This window comes from Mus musculus, chromosome 10 (assembly GCF_000001635.26).
Source record: "Mus musculus strain C57BL/6J chromosome 10, GRCm38.p6 C57BL/6J".
NCBI lineage: Eukaryota > Metazoa > Chordata > Mammalia > Rodentia > Muridae > Mus > Mus musculus.
Genome location: NC_000076.6, coordinates 123,347,500 through 123,361,682, shown reverse-complemented (window position 1 = coordinate 123,361,682; position 14,183 = coordinate 123,347,500). Strand labels below are relative to the sequence as shown.

The following is a 14,183-nucleotide window of genomic DNA, read 5'->3' as shown; positions in this document are numbered from 1 at the left end:
AAAACTCCGAGCGCTGAACTACATTCGATGACATTGGGGAACAGCTCCGAATTACCGTGGCGCTGCGGAGTGCTATGCTAGCTGCCCTCAAAAGCTAAACTAGCCCTTTACTATATAGCACAAGAGTGTGCCCAGGAGCTAATTCCCTCATCAGCTTGATGTAGAATAGGTGACAATAAAGTATGTAATGCATTGGGAGCAGGGCTAGCAATTCATGCTACTTAAAGCTACAGTGTTTAGTGCTCACAAATTTGACCTAAGATGACTCTGGGGCTCTCCTGAGCATGGCTGCTCTGTTATCTCCTTATCGACTGTCTAGCCAACCAAGTAAGAAATATATACTTCACACACACACACACACACACACATGTAAATATATACATGTGTGTGTGTGTGTGTGACAGAGAGAGAGAGAGAGAGAGAGAGAGAGAGAGAGAGAGAGAGAGACAAGCTTCCTTGATCGCTCTTCATACAGATTGCTCTTATGCGCATGCGACCTCCGGCCCTTCGACAATAAATACCTGAACTCGATTATACAAGCTCCATTCCTGTGATCACAGCTCCCACTCAGAAAGGTTGTCAGAAAGCATTCTTGCATTCTTCCACTCTGTTACCTCATATCCGTCACAGCCAACACCAGAGGAAATATTGACTAAAGTCTACTTGCCATTCACTCAGTAAGGTTGCTCCCCCAAAACTGCTGGCATTCGTCATTCTAACGGGGACCCTTCTTGTAAACTGTCATTAATATTTGCTGTATGTCTTAACTGGACACTTTCATTTCTAATCCTATCCTGAGGCTGAAGTCAGGCACGCACTTACCCCATCCGAACCTAGGAGCATAGATACGATATGATACAGTCTCTGTGTATCGTCCAGTTCCAAATCTTCAAGTTAAAACAGCAACAAGAGTCGAGGGGAATGGCTATTCATAGACTACATGTTTCCCCACCAACACGTCAGGGCCCGCAGGACTGGGTGCTGTGCGCTGAGAGGAAATGATACAAGCGACAAATGAGGAACATCTAATTACTCAGTCACTTCTCAGATTCGGAGACAAAGGAAGGAAACGGAGAGTTCAGGATGAAACTCCATCTCCTCTAACCCTATTGTGCCTGTGTAGCATGGCACGCGTTAAAGTAACATCGAGCCCTATTTTTAGACCTCTGAAACTCCAGAGGCATAAATCATTCCTGGGCCGCAGTCACCTTTGCATTAGCAATGCCACGCTGAACGTTTGGCGAGATCCTACAACATAATGGGAAGCAAGTGGTATTTAGAATGAATAGCGATTACTCTCAGAGATTAAAATTAGCCTAAAAATAGATTATTTGGGGAGAAGATATTGGTTTGGCTTTTTGGTTGGTTTTTGTTGTTGTTGTTGTTGTTGTTGTTTTGGTTTTTTTCCTCGCTAATTTGGTTGTTTTGTTCTGTTTCATTTTGTTTTGTTTTGTTGCTTTTTTCATATTACATCTAATTCTTTGTGACTTTAGCCACTGAGGACCTCTCTGAAGTGCACAACTGACTAAAGAAGAGAGACAACACAAAGAGAAGACACGCTGGTCAAGGTGCTATTTTTACAACAAGGACATCGGTTATTATGGAAACAGAATCAAAAGGGAAATCTCCCAACCAAGTCACCCTCTCCATCAAGAGAGTAAAAGATTTTTCTTATATTATTGAATAAGCATGAAACCTGCCTGTGTTATAGATACATCAAGGTAACCTGCTAGCAGATACAAAGACTGAACACTATCTTATGTTTGATATGTCAGACAAATATTAATAATTTCAAAGAGCTTCAAGATAAGCAATAATAACTTCTCAAGTAAGAAAACTCACCGGCACCATTTCACACATTTCATTCCAATTGTGTACCTAGAGACTGGGAGTCCATCTACATTACCTAGCTAGGTGGTTGTCAGCCTTCCTAATGCTGCGCCCCTTTAATCCAGTTCCTCGTGTTACGGTGAACCCCAACCATAAGATTATTTCTGTGGCTTCTTCAGATCTCTAACTTTGCCACTGCTCTGGATTATAAGGTAAACCTCTGTTTTCTGATGATCGTAGGCGACCCCTGTGAAAGGCTTGTTTGCCCCAGAGGGGTTCTCTTGACACTCAGGTTGAGACCTACTGGGCTAACTGGTGTTATTGAGAACAGACTCAGACGTCTCATATTTTCATGACAGAAGGCTCTGGAATGTGAACAGCCTGCCCCTTTGAGCATCCTAGCTCAGTTTAGACTCCTATGATTCCAGAGACACTGAGAGTCCAGGGTGCTTTCTCCCTAGGGGCTTATACTTCAAAGGGATGGCCTCCAGACATTCCTAAGTCCTAAAGCTGACATAAGGTCCAAAAGGATTTTAAAAAGACATTTCAAAGACAGGAGAAAATACAATTACAAGTTCTCTGAGCTAAAGACTTTTTTTTTAAAGGAGGGGGTAGAAGAAATGTTCCTGTCTTTGTAACAGGAAGAACTCAGCCTCTATTTTAATTTTTATTGCTTGTACTTCGTTCCAGTCACTGTGATTACCATAATGCAAACTTTTTTTACAGAGGACACGTGACTACCGCCAAGTCCCTAAGACAGAGGAAAAAAAAAACAGCAAAAAGAACTATAAAATGGTAATGGTTTCTCCACCATTAAATCAGAACAAATTAATATGTCATGCCAAACCACATACATTATGGACTAAGATGATTATTGATAATATAGCTCGCCAGGGGAAAAGCAAATTCTTAATAAGCCTTTGTTTTCCTGCCCATCCGCCAGGGATGATGATTTCATTTTTAATTTGTTCAGAAGTAAATTTATAATGATAGCGAAAGGGAAACAATCGGCTGCTCCCTCGCATGAGATTATCTATATAATCATTAGCCATTAAAAATGTATTATGTTGCGTACAAGGAGGAGTTCTGCATTCACCTAAATAATGCATACCGCCCGACAAAATGCATAGCAGAGATGAGTTAAGTGTGGCAACTTACCAAAATCCCGATCCATCCTACGGTTGGCTGTCGGTGCATGGCCATCGTAGAGCGTCTTTTCCTAACTCTTCTACCTTCATACCGTGATTTCCTGCTAAGTGCTCTGATGAATTGAAGCACCATCTAGTGTTAGCATGGAGAGGGATGTGTCATGCCAATCAACAGCCAAATAAACCCACCAGAAGTCAGAAGAGATGCTCAGAGGGTAAGGCTTTCTGGCCAGCCCTGTAGAGGGCAACACCTAAGGGAGCCACCCAGAGCATGCTGCCATTAGCGGCTCACAGACTCGACTTAGGATGGTGTCTGTTCACACTCAATGAATGGTAGGCATAATCCTAGTTCATGCTACACGGTGTGATAAATGTAAAGAAAAGTATAATGTCTACTGGTTGGGTGCAAACATCTGCATTGGACTCTTTCAGCTGCTGGGTCTTCCAGAGTGTGGTTATGCTAGGTCCCTTGTGAGCGCTCCAGCTGACCCCTGTTGATGAATTAGGGAAGGCTGAAAGGAGCTGAGAAGAGTAATCCTGTAGGAGGACCAGCAGTCTCAATTAATCTGGACCCCTGAGATCACTCAAACACTGGACCACCAACCAGGCAGCATACACCAGCTGATATGAGGTCCCCAACACACATACAGAAGAGGACTTACAGGTCTGTGATCATTCAGAGACGATGCACCTAATCCTCGAGAGACTGGAGGCCCCAGGGAGTTTAAAGGTCAGGTGGGGAGGGGCATCCATGTGGAAGCAGGGGGTTAAGAGGAGGTATGGGATGTGGAACAGTCAGAGGGTGTATGGGGGAGGGTGGCCAGGGGAAATAAAGTATGGAGTGTAAAAAATTAATTAATTAAAAAGAAAGGCATAATGGTTGAATGAAAATACATGAGCCCCCTAATTCAGGTATTTTCCCAAAAGTTTTCTGGCTTCTCCCATCTGGGAGAATGAAGGCAAAAGAGAAGGACGTTTTGAATTCCTAATGTAAATTTCTACACTATCAAATCTGAGTTTCCTCTAAAGATGGCATCCCAGCCACCTTCCTGAGACGCTACAGCGCAATACCAAACCACCATTCAGTGTTCTCCACTTTACATGGATGCAGAGGTTTGCTACTTCAGCGCTTGTCCCTAAGATCCCACCGTGATGGCAGCTGCCTCCTAGCTGTCCCCTGAGAGAGACCTCTGCCAGAGCCTGACCAATACAGACGTGATAAGGATGCTTGCAGCCAACCATCGAATTGAGCTGACTGGGCGCGCAGGGTTCCAAATGGAAGAGCTAGAGGAACGGAACAACTGAAGGAGCTGAAGGGGTTTGCAACCCCATAGGAAGAGCAACCAACCAGACCCTCCAGAGCTCCCAGGAACGAAACCACCAACCATGGAGGGAGCCGCGGCTCCAGCCGCATATGTAGCAGAGAATTGCCTTATTTGGCATCAATAAGAAGGAAGCCCCTTGGTCCTGTGAAGGCTCAATGACCCAGTGTAGGGCACAGAATGTAAAGGCACTGAGGCAGGGAGTGTGTGGGCGCGTAGGGAACACCCTCATAGAGGCAGGGGGAGGAGGGAAGGCATAGGGGGGTTGTGGAGGGGAAACTGGGAAAAAGGACAACATTTGAAATGTAAACAAATAAAATAATTTAAAAAGTGAGAACAGCTTCCCTGCCAGGAGCCACAGCAGCAACTGGGAGATTTGTGTGAGAGAGTTTCTTCTCCCAGTAGTAGTGTTCTGTTTCTGCAGGATCGCACTTCCCTTTGACTTCAGCAGAGGTCAAACGGACCCAACCCTTCCTTCCCCACCTCCCCATCAGACCTTCCACTCAGGTCAAGACAAAATGCCCACAGGAGAAACCTGCTTCTCAGCGTTTTTCAGACTTTAATTTTTGCTTTCATATTTGGATCCTGCTCAAACCCACCCTCGCCGGAGCCTGGGAGTAAAAGTAGTTAGGGAGTAAAAACAAATCAGGTTGCTTTTCAACTCTGGAAAATACACATTTTTTTTCAAAATGATAAAAGAGCAAGAATCAAGAGGAAGAGTTAATAAAGCTGTGAGAAAGTGGGGGCTGGGGGGGGGGGGACAAAACCCCATGTCAAAATAAAAAAGGAAATTGCGAGTACTGGAGGATTATTAAGGCAATTGTTTCCTCTGGTTTAGGCTCCTAAAGTTTGCATTAGATTTTTTTTTTAAGAATTCTAATATAATAAGGTAAAATAAATTTATTTTTTAAATATTTTTATTTTCTTTCTTTCTTTCTTTCTTTCTTTCTTTCTTTCTTTTAGTTTTTTACAGCCCAGTCTTTATCCCCCTCCCAATTGGCCTTCGCACAGTTCCTCATCCCATACCTCCTCCCCCATCTCCAAGAGGATGTCCCCACTCCCCCACCCCACCCTGCCAGGCCTCCCCACTCCCAGAGCCTCAAGTCTCTAGAGGGTTAGGTGCATTTTCTCTCACTGAGGCCAGCCCCAGGAGTCCTCTGCCATATATGTGTTGAAGGCCTTATATCAGCTGTTGTATGCTACCTGGCTGGTGGCTCGGTATCTGAGAGATCTCAGGGGTTCAGGTTAGTTGAGACTGCTGGTCCTCCTTTGGGGTCGCCCTCCTCCTCAGCCTCTTCCAGCCTTTCCCTAATTCAACCACAAGGGTCCCCGACTTCAAACCATTGGATTTTATTTCTTTTTATAAGTGTATGTATGTATGAATTTATGTATGTATGTATTATGTATTATTTGAGGGGGGTAAGATATAGAGTTGTGTACCACATGAGTGCCTGGTGTCCCCTGAAGGCAGAAAAAGGTGTAAGATTCAATGGAACTGGACTGACAGAAGTTTATGAGCTGTCACATAGCTGCTGAAAAACCTTGACAAGAAGAGCAAATGCTTTCAAATACTCAGTAATCTCTCCAGCCCCAGCTTAACTTTTGTAAGCATGTGTGTATGTGTGTGTGTGTGTGTGTGTGTGTGTGTGTCGGTGTGTCTGTGTGTGTGTGTATCTATAAATGTATGCACATATACATATTCGTGTGTACATAGATACATATACACATGTGTATATACATATATTTATATATATTATACAGACATACACATAAATGTATATAGAAATGTATGTGTACATATACTGCATATTATGTATAGTATGTAGTGTATATATATACATAGTATATAATATACTGTATATATTTATATATACTATATAGTATATATAAATATATGTATATATACGTATATACTAACATATATTAGTATATTGCATTCTTTCAACTCCTCCCATGGCAGCCCACGAATCTTAAATCAATAGCCTCTTTTACTTTGATTGTTATTGTTACCTATAAATGTATGGATAATTATGCTCTGTTATATAAATATAACCTGCCGAGTCCACTTCTGCTGTTTGTGTGGGCCTCAGGGGTGACCACATTGTCCTAGATAACCAAATGAGGGCTCATCCCAAGGAGAAGTTAATCTTCCTTTCTCAGTGGCCTTTACTTACCTTGGAGCTCTTCCCCTAGGGTTGAAGCCCTGTAAGATTTTTCTCCGTCCATGTTAGCACATCTATTGATATTGCCAGTGTTCCTGTCTTCTTTGTTCAGCCATTCTAAGGAGGGACTTCCTGGTATTCTAACTCTGAACAACTTTTCTACCCCTATTCCTCAATGTTCTCTGACCTGCAGATATAGGAGCTGTTATATTTACCTGAAACTATACACAATACACATAATTGTGTGTGTGTGTAAGTTACACCACTTAGTCTCACAATGCTTTTCATATACATGTATGTGCATATTTGTGCGTATGTGTGTGTGTGTGTGTGTGTGTGTGTGTGTGTGTGTGTAAGTTATATTAGTTGGTCTCCTCACAACTACCACAGACTAACAAAAAAGCCAGTACCAAATATCCTGAGAAATGTCCTTTCAAATGGTTGGTCAGGATAGTCCATGTTACTCTCAAAGCAGCATAGGGTGCCACTGTTGCCCTTGGATGCCTCTAAGAGGTTGAAGATGAGCCCCCATTGCTGAAGACACTGAATCCTTGGGACACAAGACTTGCTCCTGGTACTGGATTTAACCTGAAATCCTCTTTTCTTCATTCTAACTTCCAAGTTACCAGAAAATGCTATTCAAGCTGCCAAGGGAGAAAAGCAATTAACATAAATAACAAGCTACAGTACCTGAGACCCATGACAATACCAGCATCATCACAAACGTGCAATGGTGGCACTCATGTACAGGTGGAAACCAACAGCTGTCTAATTGAGTTAAGGTCTACTAGACAGGAGTGAAACCATTCCCGGTGCTGGACATCTACCCAGCTTGCCAGGGCTACTGGGGACTTCAGAAACGAGTCAACCACAGTCACTGTGCTAAACGAGTGGAATTCCTTACTACATCTGTAAGTCTCATCCTTAAACCCACAGATAAGTGTAACTGATACACCTCATAAAAGACCCTTCGTTTTATACCACATGGAGACCAACCATCACAAGTCACAGCTCGACACAGTGCCTGGACCAGAGGTCCTCAACCTTCCTAATGCCACAACATTTCAGTGCAGTTCCTTGTGCTGTAGTGACACCCAACCACAAAATTATCCTCATTGCCACTTCATAACTGTGCTTTTGTTATTGTTATGATCCATAATATAAATACCTGAATATGTGCCACTGTAAAGGAGCTGCTGATCCCCAAGGGAGTCCTGACCCACAGGTTAAGAACTACTGACCTTGAGTAGTCAATTGTGCAGCCCCAAGACCTGGGAGATACACCTGAGGTGACTTTCTTAAGGAAGACTAGCATTAAAGGAAACTGTACTAGGAAGCATGGAGCAGAGTCACTTCCTCAGGGTGAGCGCAGACATCTCAGCCTCCTGAGTTGATACCTCCCAGCTGCTTACTGACAGCAACAGCCTCCGTCAGACACTCACCGACAAAAGCTTTTTCACTTTGGTTAAAATGTTTCTAGATAAATAAAATAACACTAAATGAATACAAACGACTACATTTTAACGTCATTATCAGTACTTGCTGGAGAGCATTAGAATTGTCGTCTCTATCTGCTAGTCTGCTTTGGAAGCTGAGAAAGATTATTTTAAAGGTTTTATTCTTAGCCCAAGAAATATTTCAGTAACAACGTTGCTAGGTGCATGAGGCCCTGGGCTCCCCTTCCCAGCTCCAAAAACAATAATTTGGGGTCACTCAGGAGTTAAGAGCACTTGCTGACCTTCTAAAAGATCTGGTTCAATTCTGAAGACCCACGTGGCGGCTTAGAAGCTGTAACTTCTCATCCAGGGATCCTATGGATCGTCTGGCCTCTATGGGCACCAAGCATGTATCTGGAATACATTCAGACATATGAACGCAAAATATCTATAATATCTATACAGAAACCAGGGAAAACCTCACTCACATTCACTGTCTCGTTATTGTTTGTTTGCTTGTTTACCAGGCTTGGAAGTTCACTTCCACGTGAAGGCATTTTTCATGTGTACATTATTTCTAATGTGTATGAGAAAATTAAATTGTTTAAGAGTTCAAACATGCATAATGCCTGCCTAAACAATTGAAGATAATTTGTTAAATCAACCAAGCAAAACACTATAGAACATGGGTCAAGCTATTAAAAACCTCCAATTAGTAAAACTTTCAGCAATAATAATAATTAGTTCTATTGTTAGGCCCAACAACTGTGCGATTAGATTAAAATCCACAACCAGGCTGTGGAGCTGTAGTTTTGGTTTTTTGTTGTTTTTTTTTTTTTTTCATTTTAGGTATATTTATTATATTTTGCATCTGAGTGTTTTGCTTACATTTAATGTATGTATTTACACCATTCATGTGTCTGGAGATCAGAAGAGGTCGTCAGACTCCCTGCAACTAGAGGCACAGACAGTGTGAGAATCCATGTGGATCCTGGGAACTGAATCAAATCCTCTACGAGAACAAATGCTCTTTACCCCTGAACCATCTTTCCAGCCACTGAAGTTGTGACATTTCCACTTTTCAGAAAAGCAATGTGTAAGCTACAACTTCAGATATCTACTATGAGTGAGGGTCTATTGGACCTAAAGCCTGTGGTATTGACCGTCACTTGGCCCTCTCAGTCACATGAACATGAAGAAGCTCCGTCAGGAGTGCACAGGTTGCTTTTTTGTCTTTGTGAGATTCATTACATAGCCTTAGATCTTTTTCTATTGCTGTGATAAACCACCATAGCCAAGAAAATTTATAATAGAAATAATTTAATTGGGGGGGGGGGGCATTTACAATTTCAGAAGGTTTCTAGCATAGACCACGGCAGCAGACAGGCTGACATGGTACTGGAGTAACAGGTAAGAGCTCATATCCTATGACCACAGGCAGAGTGAGGTGCTATGAATGGCCCAAGTCTTTTGAATTCTTAAAACCTACCCCCCAATGATATGCCTCCTCCAACAAGGCCAAACCCCCTAGCCCTTCCCAAATGGCCCCACCAACTGGAGTCCTGGTTTTCAAACATATGAGCTTATATATTAAGGGTACTTTCATTCAAACCCTCGTATTAAGAGTGCCCAGCAATTTCCCCCAAAAATGTTATTTTGTTATTAACTTGTCATTTATCCCAAATGGGCAACATATTAACTCATAGGCTTCATGTGATTAAAATGTCTTTGAACCCATTATAAATTAATTAAAACATGATTTTTGTCATTTAGACTGAAGCTAACTTCTAAAAATATATAGTGGCTATCCTTTAAAATATTTTCTCAAAACTGGCTTCCTTTAAGTAAGGGTTTATCTATAATGTAGTTTGGTTTTTTTTTTTTTTTTTTTTTTTTTTTTGGTTTTTTTCTTAATTCCAAATTCACAAGAGAAGCAAGTACAGTAATCTTGGCTACAACATTATCAAACTGAAAGCACAGTGCAATGCCTTCTATGTACAGCCTATGTGAGCCTCTCCTGGTCCCCAGATTCCAAGTTTCTATGCCAGATACCCCTGACACTTCAGCAGAAGCCAGTATTCCACACGGTTTTTTGACATTTTTTTTCTATTTATCACAGCATATCACAAAAGCTGTGGTAAGAATTTTACAGTTCACAAGTCTTTAGCCTTGGGCCAAGCCCTCTTACAACTCCATCTTTCTCAGTTCCTGTTGGTAGAGGCCACTGTATCTAAACAGACTTGAATGAGTATACAGTGCCAAGTCCACATCTTCAGGCCGTAAATCCAAGTACACAAAATACCACCAAATATTTATATATATTTATGTTTTTGCACTGGTGTGATGGGGATGCTATCTGAATATATTGAAAGAGTCAATGGTTTAAAAATTAATAAATAATTATAATAGGAGGACATAAAATTGGAAGGCAGATATGATAGGGAAATCTGAGGGGAGCTGGGATAGCAAGGGTTATATGTATGCGTAATATATATGTAAGAAATACATGTTGCGGGGTTGGAGAGATGGCTCAGTGGTTAAGAGCACTAACAGCTCTTCCAGAGGTCCTGAGTTCAGTGCCCAGCAACCACATGGTGGCTCACAACCATCTGTAATGGGATCTGATGCCCTCTTCTGGTATGTCTGAAGACAGCTACAATGTACTCATATTTATATAATAAATAAATAAATCTTTTTAAAAAGAAATACATGTTGTATACGTGTGTGTGTGTATATATGAAATTTTCAAAAAAATAAAAATTTTTAAAAGGAAAAAGAAAACCATCATCCTGCCCCTCACACCTACTGTCCATCACCGTCACCCCTTAGCGCAGTAATATTAGATTTCAATCAATCATGGGGGAAAAGCACAGGAGGGTCCACCAGACCTCACTGCTACTCTGGTGTCAGTAAAATATCAGACATCAGCTGCCTTTCCTGTCCTGGGTGGCTGGCACAAGAGGTGATGATTTCATAGAGTAAATGACAGACAGATTGAAACAACAGAGATTTGAGGATGGTAGCATGATACTATTTTCCTGTAATTTGTGGGTCCTTCCTTATCCCATGTGCATCTGTGAGACACACACTGTAGGCTTCATCTGGAGCAGCAGGCAAGCCTCCAGCCTAGAACCGGTCACAGGACAGGATGCTCCGAGGGACCCAGCTGTGCTCCTCTTAGGTCCATACATCCCAAAGCCTTTGGAGACAGGTAAGGTGGAGACAGTGAACTGTCAGAAGCTCTAATCCATACGACTACTGCTCTTGGAGGAAGAGGAAACATAAAGGATGCTCGTCGGCTAGTGCCTTCATCTTGGGCTTCTCACCTCCAGAGTTATGAGAAAATATTTCTCTGCCATCTACAATCACCCAACTGGCAGGGTTTTATCCTGGCAGCCTTAACGAACCAAGACACACAGGAGTGAGTATTGAGGTTCCATTGCAAACTACTGTATTCAAATCCTAGTGGTTGTCTATTCATTTTGTAAGCCGACATGAGACCCTTCTTGCTGGCTAGTTCCTCTGTTTGGTTAGGGTTTTTATCTACGACTATATTTATATTGTATTCCATTTGCAGGAATTCGGGTAGGTTTACTTTTGCTGTTCTGGAACAAAATGCTTCCAATTTTGTTCCAAAACACCAAACACAGTACATTTTAGGAAGTGTATTTTGGATATTCAATATTTACATCTGAAATTCTACTACTGATCCAGAATACTGAGCTCAAGACTCAACAGATTTCTAGGAGGTGTCTGTAGCCTGATATTTTAAATGTTCAACACTTCAAATGCCTCAAGTATCTTTATGGGCTTTCAAATTTTTTTATGTTCTAAACACTGGCCTTTCCTTTAGAAAATATGTGAAATAATTTTGTGAGGCAACAAAATTAATTATGCCTACCCTTCCATTTCATATGGTAAAGAACTAAGATCTAAGATGAGTTTTTCTGATTTTTTTTTTCAGCATGTGACCTATGTGTATTCACTCACACACGGCCATGTTTGCATGTGGAGGTCAGGAGAGCAATGTGAGGCACCTTCCTGGGAACGGAACACAGGCTGCAAGTTCAAGCAGCAGGGATCTTTACCCATTAAGCCATCTCACTGGGCCTAAAATGTTTGTTTTTCATGTAGCCTAATCTAAAAATGCATCAGTAGAGAATAAAAGGACGGAAGCAGAATACAGCCTGCCATACCAACTATGAGCATATAGTCAAATACTAAATTTCCTTCCCGGTTAGGAGAACATTTTCCTCTGTGTACCTGAAGTCTACAACACAAGCCTTGTGCATAACACGCTCTCATCACTGGTAAGAGATGATCCATTTTAATGTAGTTATATATCCATTTTTAAAATGGTTTTATATCTTGAAGTTATACTTACATTGTTTCCCCAGCCCCTCCCCCTTCCCTTCCCCCAGCCCCTCCCATATACTTCCCTCGCTCTTACATGGCTTTCTGTTGCACACATGTGAGAATTATGAGTTACCTAGAAGCAGACATATATGCTGAGTCATATGATATAAGAGCAGCCATTTTTTCCAAAATGTTTAAAAACGTCTAAAATGAGGAGACCAATTTGCATTTCGACCAGAAACAAGCATACAGTGGACCTCTATCCTCTCAATAGTGGATAGCACTAGATTATAGCTTTCCCTAAAATAAGACTACAGTGCAGTAATATCATCTGCGTCTGCTTTTCCGTGGTGACTAATAAACATGACTCGTCACACTGTGCCTTCCTGTTTCCTGGCTGACCACCTCAGTTTCTTCCTCGATGACATGTCTACCGATGAAGTAATTCATTTTCCAGACTCACTGTGTGTGATTCTTGTGTTGCTGACATCAGTCCTTCGACAATTTTGTAGGTGTGACAGAACTTTTCATTTTCTTAGAAAGCTTTCTAGATGAACCAGAGTTCTTAATGTTGACGGATGAAATGCACATATTTTATAATCAATGTATTTGGTTCCCCATACAAGAAGTGTTTTCCTAAGTCTATCTATGTAATCCATTTACTATGTTTTTCATTAAGTGTTTAAAGTTTTCCTTTTGACGTTTACATCTTTGCTCTGTCTAGAGTATATTGTATAGAGTGAGAGGCATGGCTACTTTTGCATATGCTCTTAGATGGTGAATGAATCAATCATCTATTCTTTAAGCATTTAGCTTCACTACAGGGCGTGGCTGTTGAATGAGTCTCATAAAATGATTTCAAATCTTTATAAATTAGGTAAAATTCCAATTATTTATGTGTTTTTCTAAATGAAAACAAATCTTGCAGAGTAGTACTTAAGGTTGCTCATTTTATAAAATACTGTAAGAAGGGACTTCAACAACGTTTCAAGATGATTTGAATTATAAGCATGAACTGCTCTTGCCAGGGACTACAGTTCGGTTCTCAACACCACCCAAGCGTCACATTCCACAGCCAACTGTAACTCCAGGTTCAGGAGATCTAACCCCTTCTTCTGGGTGGATTACATTCATACACACACACACACACACATACACAAACAAATACACACACATACACAAACAAATACGCACACACATACACAAGTAAATACACACACACAAACACACATACACACACATACACAAACAAATACACATACACACACATACACAAACAAATACACACACATACACAAGTAAATACACACACACAAATACACACACATACACAAGTAAATACACACACACAAATACACACACATACACAAGTAAATACACACACACATACATACACACACACAGACACACATACAAACACACACACACAAACAAATACACACACAAATGCACACACACATACACAAGTAAATACACACACAAACACACACAAATACACACACATATACAAGTAAATGCACACACACATACATACACACAAACACACACACACACATACACACACACACACATACACAAGTAAATATACACACACAAATACACAAATACACACACACATACACACACACATACACAAATATACACACATACACAAGTAAATACACACATACATACACACAAACACACACACATACACACACACATACACACACAAACAAATGCACACATACAAATGCACACACACATACACAAGTAAATGCACACACACAAACACAAATACACACAAATACACAAATACACACACACAAATATACACACATACATACAAACATACACACACAAACACACACAAATACACACATACAAAATACACACACAAATATACACATATACACACACAAACACACACACAAATGCACACACACATAC

The 14,183-nt window shown here is 41.1% G+C and overlaps 1 protein-coding gene across 8 annotated transcripts in view; it reads right to left on the bottom strand.

The window, feature by feature from the left end:
* Tafa2 (TAFA chemokine like family member 2) overlaps positions 1-14,183 on the bottom strand; it is a 477,181-nt gene that overhangs the window by 379,522 nt on the left and 83,476 nt on the right. For 2 of the 8 annotated variants that reach the window (XM_017313954.2, XM_030245097.1), the window contains exon 1: positions 823-13,456. The exons of the other annotated variants lie outside the window; for them this stretch is intronic. The gene's annotated coding sequence lies outside the window, so the exon portion shown is untranslated. Of the gene's footprint in view, positions 1-822; positions 13,457-14,183 lie in introns of those variants that run through there. 8 annotated transcript variants of the gene reach the window in all.